General features: G+C 41.6%; 1 protein-coding gene across 3 annotated transcripts in view; it reads right to left on the reverse strand.

The window, feature by feature from the left end:
- Positions 1–11,045, reverse strand: part of LOC128645807 (signal transducer and activator of transcription 5B) — a 981,630-nt gene that overhangs the window by 197,327 nt on the left and 773,258 nt on the right. The gene's annotated exons all lie outside the window — the stretch shown is intronic.

Here is an 11,045-nt window from a genome sequence, read left to right on the forward strand (position 1 = left end):
TTCTGGTTCAGAGGATTCTGTCTCAGAGGTTGATGCTGATAAAACTTCATATTTATTTAAAATGGAATTTATTCGTTCTTTACTTAAAGAAGTCCTAATTGCATTAGAAATTGAGGATTCTGGTTCCTCTTGATACTAAATCTAAACGTTTAGATAAGGTTTTAAAATCTCCTGTAGTTATTCCTAGAAGTTTTTCCTGTCCCTAGTGCTATTTCTGAAGTAATTTCCAGGGAATAGAATAATTTGGGTATTCATTTACTCCTTCTAAACGTTTTAAGCAATTAATCCTGTGCCATCTGACAGATTAGAGTTTTGGGACAAAATCCATAAGGTTGATGGGGCTGTCTCTACTCTTGCTAAGCGTACTAACTATTCCTACGGCAGATGGTTACTTCCTTTAAAGATCCTTTAGATAGGAAAATGAATCCTTTCTAAGAAAAGCTTACTTGTGTTTCAGGTAATCTTCTTAGACCTGCTATATCTTTAGCGATGTTGCTGCAGCTTCAACTTTTTGGTTAGAAGCTTTAGCGCAACAAGTAACAGATCATAATTCTCATAGCATTATTATTCTTCTTCAACATGCTAATAATTTTATTTGTGATGCCATCTTTGATATCATTAGAGTTGATGTAGGTATATGTCTCTAGCTATTTTAGCTAGAAGAGCTTTATGGCTTAAAAACTTGGAATGCTGATATGTTCTTCTAAGTCTACTCTGCTTTCCCTTTCTTTCCAGGGTAATAAATTGTTTGGTTCTCAGTTGGATTCTATTATCTCAACTGTTACTGGGGGAAAGGAACTTTTTTACCACAGATAAAAAAAATCAAAAGGGTAAATTTAGGTCTAATAATCGTTTTCGTTCCTTTTGTCACAATAAGGAACAAAAGCCTGATCCTTCACCCACAGGAGGCGGTATCAGTTTGGAAACCATCTCCAGTCTGGAATAAATCCAAGCCTTTTAGAAAATCAAAGCCAGCTCCTAAGTCCACATGAAGGTGCGGCCCCTCATTCCAGCTCAGCTAGTAGGGGGGCAGATTACGTTTTTTCAAAGAAATTTGGATCAATTCCGTTCACAATCTTTGGATTCAGAACATTGTTTTCAGAAGGGTACAGAATTGGCTTCAAGATAAGGCCTCCTGCAAAGAGATTTTTTCTTTCCCGTGTCCCAGTAAACCCAGCGAAGGCTCAAGCATTTCTGAAATGTGTTTCAGATCTAGAGTGGCTGGAGTAATTATGCCAGTTCCAGTTCTGGAATAGGGACTGGGGTTTTATTCAAATCTCTTCATTGTACCAAAGAAGGAGAATTCCTTCAGACCAGTTCTGGATCTAAAAATATTGAATCGTTATGTAAGGATACCAACATTCAAAATGGTAACTGTAAAGGACTATCCTGCCTTTTGTTCAGCAAGGGCATTATATGTCTACAATAGATTTACAGGATGCATATCTGCATATTCCGATTCATCCTGATCACTATCAGTTTCTGAGATTCTCTTTCCTAGACAAGCATTACCAGTTTGTTGGCTCTGCCAGCTTGGCCTAGCTACAGCTCCAAGATTTTTACGAAGGTTCTCGGTGCCTTCTGTCTGTAATCAGAGAACAGGGTATTGTGGTATTTCCTTATTTGGACGATATCTTGGTACTTGCTCCAGTCTTACACATTTAGCAGAATCTCATACGAATCGACTGGTGTTGTTTCTTCAACATCATGGTTGGAGGATCAATTTACCAAAAAGTTCATTGATTCCTCAGACACAGGTAACCTTTTTAGGTTTCCAGATAGATTTCAGTGTCCATGACTCTATCTTTGACAGACAAGAGACGTCTAAAATTTGATATCAGCTTGGTCGAAACCTTCAGTCACAATCATTCCCTTCGGTAGCCTTATGCATGGAAATTCTAGGTCTTATGACTGCTGCATCGGACGCGATCCCCTTTGCTCGTTTTCACATACGGCCTCTTCAGCTCTGTATGCTGAACCAGTGGTGCAGGGATTACACAAAGATATCTCAATTAATATCTTTAAAACCGATTGTACGACACTTTCTGACGTGGTGGACAGATCACCATCGTTTAGTTCAGGGGGCTTCTTTTGTTCTTCCGACCTGGACTGTAATTTCAACAGATGCAAGTCTTACAGGTTGGGGAGCTGTGTGGGGGTCTCTGACAGCACAAGGGGTTTGGGAATCTCAGGAGGTGAGATTACCGATCAATATTTTGGAACTCCGTGCAATTTTCAGAGCTCTTCAGTCTTGGCCTCTTCTAAAGAGAGAATCGTTCATTTGTTTTCAGACAGACAATGTCACAACTGTGGCATACATCAATCATCAAGGAGGGACTCACAGTCCTCTGGCTATGAAAGAAGTATCTCGAATTCTGGTATGGCCGGAATCCAGCTCCTGTCTAGTTTCTGTGGTTTATATCCCAGGTATAGACAATTGGGAAGCGGATTATCTCAGTCGCCAAACGTTACATCCGGGCAAATGGTCTCTTCACCCAGAGGTATTTCTTCAGATTGTTCAATGTGGGGACTTCCAGAAATAGATTTGATGGCCCTCTCATCTAAACAAGAAACTTCCCAGGTATCTGTCCAATCCAGGGATCCTCAAGCGGGTAGCAGTGGATGCATTGTCACTTCCTTGGAAGTATCATCCTGCCCTATATCTTTCCGCCTCTAGTTCTTCTTCCAAGAGTAATCTCCAAGATTCTGAAGGAATGCTCGTTTGTTCTGCTGGTAGCTCCAGCATGCCTCGCAGGTTTTGGTATGCGGATCTTGTCCGGATGGCCTCTTGCCACCGTGGACTCTTCCGTTTAAGGCCAGACCTTCTGTCACAAGGTCCTTTTTTCCATCAGGATCTCAAATCCTTAAATTTAAAGGTATGGAGATTGAACGCTTGATTCTTAGTCAAAGAGGTTTCTCTGACTCTGTGATTAATACTATGTTACAGGCTCGTAAATCTGTATCTAGGGAGATATATTATAGAGTCTGGAAGACTTATATTTCTTGGTGTCTTTCTCATCATTTTTCCTGGCATTCTTTAGAATTCCGAGAATTTTACAGTTTCTTCAGGATGGGTTTGGATAAAGGTTTGTCTGCGAGTTCCTTGAAAGATCAAATCTCTGCTCTTTCTGTTCTTTTTCACAGAAAGATTGCTAATCTTCCTGATATTCATTGTTTTGTACAAGCTTTGGTTCGTATAAAACCAGTCATTAAGTCAATTTCTCCTCCTTGGAGTTTGAATTTGGTTCTGAGGGCTCTTCAAGCTCCTCCGTTTGAACCTATGCATTCATTGGACATTAAATTACTTTCTTGGAAAGTTTTGTTCCTTTTAGCCATCTCTTCTGCCAGAAGAGTTTCTGAATTATCTGCTCTTTCTTGTGAGTCTCCTTTTCTGATTTTTCACCAGGATAAGGCGGTGTTGCGAACTTCTTTTAAATTTTTTACCTAAGGTTGTGAATTCCAACAACATTAGTAGAGAAATTGTGGTTCCTTCATTATGTCCTAATCCTAAGAATTCTAAGGAGAAATCATTGCATTCTTTGGATGTAGTTAGAGCTTTGAAATATTATGTTGAAGCTACTAAGAATTTCCGAAAGACTTCTAGTCTATTTGTTATCTTTTCCGGGTCTAGGAAAGGTCAGAAGGCCTCTGCCATTTCTTTGGCATCTTGGTTGAAATCTTTAATTCATCATGCTTATGTTGAGTCGGGTAAAACTCCGCCTCAAAGGATTACAGCTCATTCTACTAGGTCAGTTTCTAGGTTTAGGAATGAAGCTTCGGTTGATCAGATTTGCAAAGCAGCAACTTGGTCTTCTTTGCATACTTTTACTAAATGCTACCATTTTTATGTGTTTTCTTCTTCTGAAGCTGTCTTTGGTAGAAAAGTACTTCAGGCAGCTGTTTCAGTTTGAATCTTCTGCTTATATTTTCAGTTTTTTTCTTTATAAGATTTAAACTTTATTTTTGGGTGTGGATTATTTTCAGCGGAATTGGCTGTCTTTATTTTATCCCTCCCTCTCTAGTGACTCTTGCGTGGAAGATCCACATCTTGGGTAGTCATTATCCCATATGTCACTAGCTCATGGACTCTTGCTAATTACATGAAAGAAAACATAATTTATGTAAGAACTTACCTGATAAATTAATTTCTTTCATATTAGCAAGAGTCCATGAGGCCTACCCTTTTTTTGTGGTGGTTATGATTTTTTTGTATAAAGCACAATTATTCCAATTCCTTATATTTATGCTTCGCAGTTTTTCTCTTATCACCCCACTTCTTGGATATTCGTTTAAACTGATTTGGTGGGTGTGGTGAGGGGTGTATTTATAGGCATTTTGAGGTTTGGGAAACTTTGCCCCTCCTGGTAGGAATGTATATCCCATACGTCACTAGCTCATGGACTCTTGCTCATATGAAAGAAATGAATTTATCAGGTAAGTTCTTACATAAATTATGTTTTTTTTCAGTTTTAAAATAGATTAGTATTCATATTATTCATAAACAGGACTTTCAACGCGCATTTAATATTAATTGCTATCAAACAGAATATTTTGCTAAGAAAGTTGTTCTCCAGTGTCAGTCCAGATAAAGATAGAGATGAAGAGCAAATGAGAAACAGGCAAACAACTGTATGTTCCAGTCACTGACTGTATACACAGCAGAATGGGGGTGTTCCAGATGTGCAAATTTCACAATGTGCTAAAACCTTTTGAAGAAGTTAAGCACATAGTAAAATAACTACTGCACCACATTTTCTTTCATGAGTAATTACATATTTTATAAGCTGTTTTATGATACGTAAATATTGCCTGAATGACATAAGATAATTGTTTACACTTGGTTCCATCCCCTCTCCAAACTGTCCCATTTTAAAGATACAAATATTCAAAAAATCCAAACTCTTCTGAAATCCAAACCTGTTCCGGTCCCAAGCAGTTTGAATAACATAATTTATGCTTACCTGATAAATTTATTTCTCTTGTAGTGTATCCAGTCAACGGATCATCCATTACTTGTGGGATATTCTTCTTCCCAACAGTATAACTCAGTTGCAAGAGGATCACACCACAGCAGAAGCTGCTATATAGCTCCTCCCCTCACTGCCATATCCAGTCATTCGACTGAAACAAGACGAGAAAGAAGAAACCATAGGGTGCAGTGGTGACTGTAGTTTAATTAAAATTTAGACCTGCCTTAAAAGGACAGGGCGGGCCGTGGACTGGATACACTACAAGAGAAATAAATTTATCAGGTAAGCATAAATTATGTTTTCTCTTGTTAAGTGTATCCAGTCCAAGGATCATCCATTACTTGTGGGATACCAATACCAAAGCTAAAGTACACGGATGATGGGAGGGACAAGGCAGGAACTTAAACGGAAGGAACCACTGCCTGTAGAACCTTTCTCCCAAAAACAGCCTCCGAAGAAGCAAAAGTGTCAAATTTGAAAATTTTGAAAAGGTGTGAAGCGAAGACCAAGTCGCAGCCTTGTAAATCTGTTCAACAGAGGCCTCATTTTTAAAGGCCCAGGTGGAAGCCACAGCTCTAGTAGAATGAGCTGTAATCATTTCAGGGGGGCTGCTGTCCAGCAGTCTCATAGGCTAAGCGTATTATGCTCCGAAGCCAAAAGGAGAGAGAGGTTGCCGAAGCTTTTTGACCTCTCCTCTGTCCAGAGTAAACGACAAACAGGGCAGATGTTTGAAGAAAATCTTTAGTAGCCTGTAAGTAAAACTTCAAGGCACGGACTACGTCCAGATTATGCAAAAGATGTTCCTTCTTTGAAGAAGGATTAGGACACAATGATGGAACAACAATCTCTTGATTGATATTCCTGTTAGAAACCACCTTAGGTAAAAACCCAGGTTTGGTACGCAGAACTACCTTGTCTGAATGAAAAAATCAGATAAGGAGAATCACAAGGTAAGGCAGATAACTCAGAGACTCTTCGAGCCGAGGAAATAGCCATCAAAAACAGAACTTTCCAAGATAAAAGTTTAATATCAATGGAATGAAAGGGTTCAAACGGAACTCCCTGAAGAACTTTAAGAACCAAGTTTAAGCTCCACGGGGGAGCAACAGTTTTAAACACAGGCTTAATCCTAACCAAAGCCTAACAAAATGCCTGGATGTCTGGAACTTCTGCCAGACGCTTGTGTAAAAGAATAGACAGAGCAGAGATCTGTCCTTTTAAAGAACTAGCTGATAAGCCTTTGTCCAAACCCTCTTGGAGAAAGGACAATATCCTAGGAATCCTAACCTTACTCCATGAGTAACTCTTGGATTCACACCAATAAAGATATTTACGCCATATATTAAGGTAGATTTTCCTGGTGACAGGCTTCCGAGCCTGTATTAAGGTATCAATGACTGACTCGGAGAAGCCACGCCTTGATAGAATCAAGCGTTCAATCTCCATGCAGTCAGTCTCAGAGAAATTAGATTTGGATGATTGAAAGGACCTTGTATTAGAAGGTCCTGCCTCAGAGGCAGAGTCCATGGTGGAAGAGATGACATGTCCACTAGGTCTGCATACCAGGTCCTACATGGCCACGCAGACGCTATCAGAATCACTGATGCTCTCTCCTGTTTGATTTTGGCAATCAGTCGAGGGAGCAGAGGAAACGGTGGAAACACATAGGCCAGGTTGAAGAACCAAGGAGCTGCTAGAGCATCTATCAGCGTTGCTCCCGGGTCCCTGGACCTGGATCCGTAACAAGGAAGCTTGGCGTTCTGGCGAGACGCCATGAGATCCAGTTCTGGTTTGCCCCAACGATGGACCAGTTGAGCAAACACCTCCGGATGGAGTTCCCACTCCCCCGGATGAAAAGTCTGACGACTTAGAAAATCCGCCTCCCAGTTCTCTACGCCTGGGATGTGGATCTCTGACAGGTGGCAAGAGTGAGACTCTGCCCAGCGAATTATCTTTGAGACTTCTAACATCGCTAGGGAACTCCTGGTTCCCCCTTGATGGTTGATGTAAGCCACAGTCGTGATGTTGTCCGACTGAAATCTGATGAACCTCAGTGTTGCTAACTGAGGCCAAGCTAGAAGAGCATTGAATATTGCTCTTAACTCCAGAATATTTATTGGGAGGAGTTTCCCCTCCTGAGTCCACGATCCCTGAGCCTTCAGGGAGTTCCAGACTGCGCCCCAACCTAGAAGGCTGGCATCTGTTGTTACAATCGTCCAATCTGGCCTGCGAAAGGTCATACCCTTGGACAGATGGAGCCAAGAAAGCCACCAGAGAAGAGAATCTCTGGTCTCTTGATCCAGATTTAGTAGAGGGGACAAATCTGAGTAATCCCCATTCCACTGACTTAGCATGCATAATTGCAGCGGTCTGAGATGCAGGCGCGCAAATGGCACTATGTCCATTGCCGCTACCATTAAGCCGATTACTTCCATGCACTGAGCCACTGACGGGCGTGTAATGGAATGAAGGACACGGCAAGCATTTAGAAGTTTTGATAACCTGGATTCCGTCAGGTAAATTTTCATCTCTACAGAATCTATAAGAGTCCCTAGGAAGGAGACTCTTGTGAGTGGTGATAGAGAACTCTTTTCCACGTTCACTTTCCACCCATGCGACCTCAGAAATGCCAGAACTATCTCTGTATGAGACTTGGCAATTTGAAAGCTTGACACCTGTATCAGGATGTCGTCTAGATACGGAGCCACCGCTATGCCTCGCGGTCTTAGAACCGCCAGAAGTGAACCCAGAACCTTTGTAAAAATTCTCGGGGCAGTGGCCAACCCGAAGGGAAGAGCTACAAATTGGTAATGCCTGTCTAGAAAGGCAAACCTTAGGAACCGATGATGATCTTTGTGAATCGGTATGTGAAGGTAGGCATCCTTTAAGTCCACTGTGGTCATGTACTGACCCTCTTAGATCATGGGTAGGATGGTCCGAATAGTTTCCATTTTGAATGATGGAACTCTGAGGAATTTGTTTAAGATCTTTAGATCCAAGATTGGTCTGAAGGTTCCCTCTTTCTTGGGAACCACAAACAGATTTGAATAAAATCCCTGTCCTTGTTCCGTCCGCAGAACTGGATGGATCACTCCCATTACTAGGAGGTCTTGCACACAGCTTAGGAATGCCTCTTTCTTTATCTGGTTTGCTGATAACCTTGAAAGATGAAATCTCCCTTGTGGAGGAGAAGCTTTGAAGTCCAGAAGATATCCCTGAGATATGATCTCCAACGCCCAGAAATCCTGAACATCTCTTGCCCACGCCTGGGCAAAGAGAGAAAGTCTGCCCCCCACTAGATCCATTTCCGGATAGGGGGCCGTTCCTTCATGCTGTCTTGGGGGCAGCAGCAGGCTTTCTGGCCTGCTTGCCCTTGTTCCAGGACTGGTTAGGTTTCCAGGCCTGTCTGGAATGAGCAACAGTTCCCCTCTTGTTTTGAAGCGGAGGAAGTTCATGCTGCTCCTGCCTTGAAATTTCGAAAGGCATGAAAATTAGACTGTTTGGCCTTTGATTTGGCCCTGTCCTGAGGAAGGGTATGACCCTTGCCTCCAGTAATGTCAGCAATAATTTCCTTCAAGCCAGGCCCGAATAAGGTCTGCCCCTTGAAAGGAATGTTGAGTAATTTAGACTTTGAAGTCACGTCAGCTGACCAGGATTTAAGCCATAGCGCCCTACGTGCCTGGATGGCGAATCCGGAATTCTTAGCCGTTAGTTTAGTCAAATGAACAATGGCATCAGAAACAAATGAGTTAGCTAGCTTAAGCGTTCTAAGCTTGTCAATAATTTCATTCAATGGAGCTGTCTGGATGGCCTCTTCCAGGGCCTCAAACCAGAATGCCGCCGCAGCCGTGAAAGGCGCAATGCATGCAAGGGGCTGTAAAATAAAACCTTGTTGAATAAACATTTTCTTAAGGTAACCCTCCAATTTTTTATCCATTGGATCTGAAAAAGCACAACTGTCCTCAACCGGGATAGTGGTACGCTTTGCTAAAGTAGAAACTGCTCCCTCCACCTTAGGGACCGTCTGCCATAAGTCCCGTGTAGTGGCGTCTATTGGAAACATTTTTCTAAATATAGGAGGAGGGGAAAAAGGGCACACCGGGTCTATCCCACTCCTTGCTAATAATTTCTGTAAGTCTTTTAGGTATAGGAAAAACGTCAGTACACACCGGCACCGCATAGTATCTATCCAGCCTACACAATTTCTCTGGAATTGCAACTGTGTTACAGTCATTCAGAGCAGCTAATACCTCCCCAAGCAATACACGGAGGTTCTCAAGCTTAAATTTAAAATTAGAAATCTCTGAATCAGGTTTCCCCGAGTCAGAGATGTCACCCACAGACTGAAGCTCTCCGTCCTCATGTTCTGCATACTGTGACGCAGTATCAGACATGGCTCTAACAGTATTTGCGCGCTCTGTATCTCTCCTAACCCCAGAGCTATCGCGCTTGCCTCTTAATTCAGGCAATCTAGATAATACCTCTGACAGGGTATTATTCATCATTGCAGCCATGTCCTGCAAGGTAATCGCTATGGGCGTCCCTGATGTAATTGGCGCCATATTAGCGTGCGTCCCCTGAGCGGGAGGCGAAGGGTCTGACACGTGGGGAGAGTTAGTCGGCATAACTTCCCCCTCGACAGAACCCTCTGGTGATAATTCTTTTATAGATAAAGACTGATCTTTACTGTTAAAGGTGAATTCAATATATTTAGTACACATTCTCCTATGGGGCTCCACCATGGCTTTCAAACATAATGAACAAATAGGTTCCTCTGTGTCAGACATGTTTAAACAGACTAGCAATGAGACTAGCAAGCCTGGAAAACACTTTAAAACAAGTTTACAAGCAATATAAAAAACGTTACTGCGCCTTTAAGAAACAACAGTGAAAAAATGCTGTTACACTAACGAAATTTTTACAGTGTATGTAATAAGTTAGCAGAGCATTGCACCCACTTGCAAATGGATGATTAACCCCTTAATACCAAAAACGGAATAACAAATTACCAAAACGTTTTTTAAACAGTCACAACAACTGCCACAGCTCTACTGTGGCTTTTTAACTCCCTCAATACGACTTTTGAAGCCTTTTGAGCCCTTCAGAGAAGTCCTGGATCATGCAGGAAGAAGCTGGATGTCTGTGTCTGTAATTTTTGCTGTGCAAAAAAAGCGCTAAAATAGGCCCCTCCCACTCATATTACAACAGTGGGAAGCCTCAGGGAACTGTTTCTAGGCAAAATTCAAGCCAGCCATGTGGAAAAAAACTAGGCCCCAATAAGTTTTATCACCAAACATATGTAAAAAAACGATTAAACATGCAGTAAACGTTTTAAAATACACTTTTATAAGAGTATGTATCTCTATTAATAAGCCTGATACCAGTCGCTATCACTGCATTTAAGGCTTTACTTACATTACTTCGGTATCAGCAGCATTTTCTAGCAAATTCCATCCCTAGAAAAATATTTTAACTGCACATACCTTATTGCAGGAAAACCTGCACGCTATTCCCCCTCTGAAGTTACCTCACTCCTCAGAATATGTGAGAACAGCAAAGGATCTTAGTTACTTCTGCTAAGATCATAGAAAACGCAGGCAGATTCTTCTTCTAAATACTGCCTGAGATAAGCAGTACACTCCGGTACCATTTAAAAATAACAAACTTTTGATTGAAGAAATAAACTAAGTATAAAACACCACAGTCCTCTTACGACCTCCATCTTAGTTGAGAGTTGCAAGAGAATGACTGGATATGGCAGTGAGGGGAGGAGCTATATAGCAGCTCTGCTGTGGGTGATCCTCTTGCAACTTCCTGTTGGGAAGGAGAATATCCCACAAGTAATGGATGATCCGTGGACTGGATACACTTAACAAGAGAAAAAGGGGTTTTCTACCTGTATAATCTTTGTTGAATGATTATAAAACATGATTAAAAACACAGTAGCCTCACTCTAAAACCAATATTTTCGTGAAATGTTTAATTTAGCTATTTCATTGACACAACAGCAAAAACACAAGCATCAGTGGTGTGTAGAGCGGCATATCATCATGTGTAACGTTACAGGGGTCTTGG

Source organism: Bombina bombina, chromosome 1, assembly GCF_027579735.1.
Source record: "Bombina bombina isolate aBomBom1 chromosome 1, aBomBom1.pri, whole genome shotgun sequence".
NCBI lineage: Eukaryota > Metazoa > Chordata > Amphibia > Anura > Bombinatoridae > Bombina > Bombina bombina.